Here is a 5,309-nt window from a genome sequence, read left to right on the forward strand (position 1 = left end):
AAAAGAAAAAAGCTGGAAGTGGCGCTGTGGCTCAAGTGGTAGAGCGCTAGCCTTGAGCTGAAGAGCTGAGGAACAGTGCCCAGGCTCAGAGTTCAGGCCTCACGACCAGACCCCCCTCTCCCCGCCAAAAAAAACTCAGGGAGAACACCCAACCCTGAGTTCAAGCCCCAGAACTGTCTCAAAGGAGCAAAAACAAAACTACAAAAAAGTTTTACAAATAGAGAAAATAAATTTTATTTAGATTCCAGTTCTTTAAAGCAAGTTTACTGACTCTTGCTCTTACTCTAACTTGTTATAGTTTTGCTTCATTTCTACATGAAGCATTTTATACATTATATTTTTATCATGTATTTCCCTGTAACTAGCATGTGAATCTTTTGGTGCTAGATAATTATACCTGTTTCCCAAGTCTAGTCCTGATGCTGAGTAAAATGTGTGATGTGGAAGAAGGCTCACTGCATAGTTGTTGTTTGAATGAATGCCTGCCACATTAGTGGCCTGATATATGCAGTAGTTGTCCTAAAATGAGCACCATCAAGAAGGGAAGAGGAAGATCAATGTGTGAGATGCTTGAGAATGTCTTAAAAGCATCTTGATGGATGAGCATGCTATTTTTGTCTAAGGGATGCAAAAAACATGGAGAAAAAGGCAGAAAGTATGAACCAGATCAGGTTACTCAAGTGACAGTTTGCATAGTTCATTCACAAAACAATAATAATTAAGAAACATTATAGAAATAAACACTTATGATGAGGAGAAAAAGAGAACTACAGTTGGAAATGTGAAAATGAAGCTAGTTTGTGATTAGTCTCAAGTGCAAGGAAGGAAGTTTGCTTTGAGACTAACTTTTGAATGCCCTGACTGAAATCTGTTTGTTTACACACCTTTAGAAGAAATGGAGGAGGAAAAGGTTACAACTGAACCGAGAAGATGTCAATTTGCCCTGTAGTTACTTGTGATTTGGAGCAATTCCAAACAAAAGCAGCAAATCGAAAGATCCCATCCCCTTTATTTTCTTTCCTTCACTTTAAGAATACCAATTACACGTGATTGAAAGAAAACATTTTCATGGTATTTCTCAGCCCTGATTGTGTTACAAGTCTGGAGACAATCTCAAGGGCTCTAGCCAGGGCACATTTAAAGGATATCGAGTTTGGGTTTTATGCCTTGTTTTTGCCATTATGTGGATGTTACTTTGACATTTATTGTACTGCTCAATTGATACAAATTATAGTCAGATAAAGGCAATCAACATTTTTTTGTGCTGGGTCTTTTAATAGTGGCTTGCCCTCAGTAGACGAAAATAGCAATTTTTGCTATTTTAGAAATTTGATGCAATAGAAGGACATTGCGAGACTTTTTTTTTTTAAAGAATACTTACTTTAGCTTCCATATTTGATTTAGTATACACTCACTTGTATACAATATTATCTGGCAGAATAAAGAACAGACATTAAGTATAAATTCAGCCAAAGGCACTAAAAATATAAATATCAAAATATTACCTTCTGGATGATTATATAGTAATTTAACCCAGTATTATAATATGTTAGCATCAAGCAGAGGCACATATATTTAAAGGTAAAGTCATGTGCTTACAACAGTGATAATACCACTTTCTAATCCAGTAAAATTTAAGAAAGTCAAACTTCAACAAAATAAAAATCCTGGGGTAGGGTTGGGTCAAGAGGAAAGTGGTAGACAAATGTAGAAAAGAAGAATATAGTCAAGAATTCAATATATATCTTACAATTTTTTCTTTTTTTTTTCCAGTCGTGGAGCCTGAACTCTGGGCCTGGGCGCTGTCCCTTAGCTCTTTAGCTCAAGGCTAGAGCTCTACCACTTGAGCCACAGTGCCACTTCTTGCATTTTCTACTTATATGGTGCTGAGGAATTGAACCCAGGGCCTCATGCATGCAAGGCAATCACTCTATCTGAGCCACCTTCCTAGCCCACAAAATATTTTTTTTGGGGGGTCCAGTCATGGGGCCTGAACTCTGGGCCTGGGAACTGTCCCTCAGCTCTTCAGCTCAAGGCTAGCGCTCTCCCACTTGAGCCACAGTGCCACTTCTGGCTCTTTTTTTTCTTATGTGGTGCTGAGGAATCGAACCCAGGGCCTCAGGCATGCAAGGCAAGTGCTCTACCACTGAGCCACCTTCCCAGCCCCAAAATATTTTTTTAAGTGTGAGATAGGCATTATAGAAAGGATGGGTGGAAATTTTGAAAGGGGTGATACCGATCAATATACATTATACTCATCAACTACTTTGTTAAATGATCTCCTTTGTACACAAGTTAAATATTTTTAAAAAGAATTAGTAAAAAAAATTTGGTGGTTATGAAACCAGAATGAAATGAAATGAGGCAGCTAAATTAATAAAAATACAGTGAAGACCACCCTTGGATCCCCCACGGCTGCCGCCATGTCCTCTGGGGCCAGCAAGAGTGGCCTGCAGCACCTAGAGGAGCAACTGAAGCTGGAGGCCTGTGTGGAGTGGATCAAGGTCTCCCAGGCAACTGCCCATGTTCTACAGTACTGCATACAAAATGCTGGAAAGGATGCCCTGCAGGTGGGTGTTGGAGCAGGAAGCAATCCCTTCTGGGAACCCAGGTCCTGTGCAGTTTTAAAGATTGTTTCCTTGAGGAATGCCTTCAAGTACAAAGTGACGAATGTCTCCAAGTCTCAAGAAAACACTCTTTTGTAGCCAAATGACTATTAGATATTTCAGATATTTTCTGTGGCCTGGTCATATAGCCAGAGTTATACAGAAATTAATGATTTTTGGATCAAATAAGGTTAACTGAGTGAAGTACAGTACTAAATAATAATGACCTAGTTCTATTGCTAAAGTACTTTTGTATTAAGACAGCCATCCTTAGCATCAAATATACCAAAATACACCTTTCAAAAGTGAATTTCTGGTTTTGCTATATCTGGAATATTATGTATGTTTTACTTACTGGACGTTTACATTTAAGAAGGAAAACATTTTTGTTTATTTAAACAGCTGAGTATTTGTAACATGTTCCTAAGGCTTATATTACAATAAAATTTGTTCTTTTCTCCTGAAAAAGAAATAAAAGGAGATTTAACTGAAAGAAGTCTAAGTTACAGATTACATGTATAAGACAAGTGGGAGGGAAATTGAAGGTAAGAGAACAGGTAAAAATAGAAGTTTTTATTTTAAGGGCATATTTATTGTTCATAATTCAAAAAGTTTCTAGTTGAAGTAGGCTTTATCTATGACGATGCTTACCCATGTGAGATCATCTCTCGTCAAATATTCATCGTCATCATTAACTGGAAGCTGCTACTCAGAAACAGACCAGCAAATCTGGAAAAAAAAAAGTGGAATAGTTCACAATCTTTCATTCAGTCAGCCAGGGAAGTTTCTAGGCAGTGTGATCATTATTATTCTTTCATTCATCATTAGAATGAAAAGGTAAGTGAAACTATTTCATGGTTTAAGAAAATGAGAAATGAATATGAATATCTCAATGAGTATAAAAAGGCTTGTATGTCTACTTTCCATTCCATGTTAGCATCTTTGACACAATTCCCCTACCTCAGATGGAATGTTTCTATACTGCTCATCTAAATGTGCTCAGTGAATCCCTAGAGAGTTTCTGCATCATTAACTGTTTACTTGGTGACCTCAGTAACAAGGTTTTATCCAGATGAAATGTCTGTTTCACAGGCTGCCTGAGGCAGTAAATGGAGGAACGTTGTACAACTCTCTGTGTTACATTGACAAATGAGCAATATCACATTAGCAATCTTAATCTTGCTACATTAAGCACTGAAGTACCTTTTGTTATGTCATCTTTCTAATAACTCTACATCTTAAGCTTTATCCCTGAAGTCTTTAGTTTCTACTGATGTGGAATGATGGAAACAAATCTAGCAGTATCCACTGTTCATATCTTAAGGCCCATATTTAAAAGCAGATGTTCTGAGTGTAGCCCTCATTTTAAAATGACATTATCATTTGAATTGTATATTACAAGGTGACAGAAAACTAAATATGCAATTTAACTGTGTATATTTCTGGCAAGAATGACTTGTGAGTTAGCTAAATGTGAACAAAAAGAAAAGCAGTCATTTATAGTGTTTTGTAGGGGAATCTTATACCACTGATTGGCTAAGTGGAATAATTTCATGTGTAGATCACATACAGAGGGATTCTACTGGAACTTTCTGTATACAATGCTTCTCAAATATATCTATTAATATATTGTAAAGATGTTGATCCTCACCCATGACTTTCAAAGGGAAGATTAAATGCAGAAGGGTCATTGTAAGTGGTTCTGGTCCCAGAATTTTGGTAAATATCATACAGTGTGTACAACTTCATAGTTTCTGGCCTATATTTACATTTCTAAAATGAGAAAAATGAGCTAGAACCAGAATAAAGATCATTACTGGGAGTAAAGATCCTTAAGGAATAGGCAATGTTTGAGACAAGCAGAAACGGTCAGATAAGTTGATGTTAGGAGAAATGAACCCTAAGATAAGGACTCAAATGGTTTTTCTTTCTTGCTGTTGTTTCTAATATATCTATAAGAAGATTTCTTTGTTGCTTTGTATGTCCCTCCCCCACAGTATAACTCCTGTTTTCACTGTATCCGATGTTGGTATAATTTGGGGAGGTGAAGGAAAAACAACAAATTGTTTAAATAGGGATACAGGTGGACCCATTGCAACAATGAGATGTACAAGACATTATGTCGAAAAACAAACTTTACAACTTTGGTGGTGGGGGAGGAAGGGATGGGAGGGCAGGGATGGTAAGGGAAAACAAAGGAGGAGGCAACAATGCTTGATAAGAAATGTACTCATTACCTTGCTCATGTAATTGTAACTCCTTTGTATGGTATTTTAACAATAAAAAACTTATTAATAATAATTTTTTAAAAAAGAATTAACAATCTGGGGCTGGGAAGGTAGCTCAATGGTAGAGTGCTTGCCTTGCATGCATGAGGCCCTGGGTTCCATTTCCTCAGTACCATATAAGCAGAATAAAATGTAAGTGGCTCAAGTGGTAGAGCGCTTGCTTGAGCTGAAGGGCTGATGGACAATAACCAGGCCCAGAGTTCAGGCCCCACAACTGACAAAAAAATCCTTGGGCCATTTGAATATGATTGATTAGGAAAATGGGAATAGTAAATATATCTATTATGCTTTAATGTGTGTTATAAAAAATAAAGCAAGAGGAAGTGGCGCTGTAGCTCAAGTGGTAGAGCGCTCGCCTTGAGCTGAAGAGCTGAGGGACAGCGCCCAGGCCCAGAGTTCAAGCCCCACGACCGAC

General features: G+C 37.6%; 1 pseudogene; it reads left to right on the forward strand.

The window, feature by feature from the left end:
* The first annotated feature begins 2,423 nt into the window (after positions 1-2,423).
* LOC106002503 lies at positions 2,424-2,705 on the forward strand (annotated as a pseudogene).
* Positions 2,706-5,309: the final 2,604 nt, after the last annotated feature.

Source organism: Dipodomys ordii, unplaced genomic scaffold, assembly GCF_000151885.1.
Source record: "Dipodomys ordii isolate 6190 unplaced genomic scaffold, Dord_2.0 Scaffold12197, whole genome shotgun sequence".
Classification (NCBI taxonomy): Eukaryota; Metazoa; Chordata; class Mammalia; order Rodentia; family Heteromyidae; genus Dipodomys; species Dipodomys ordii.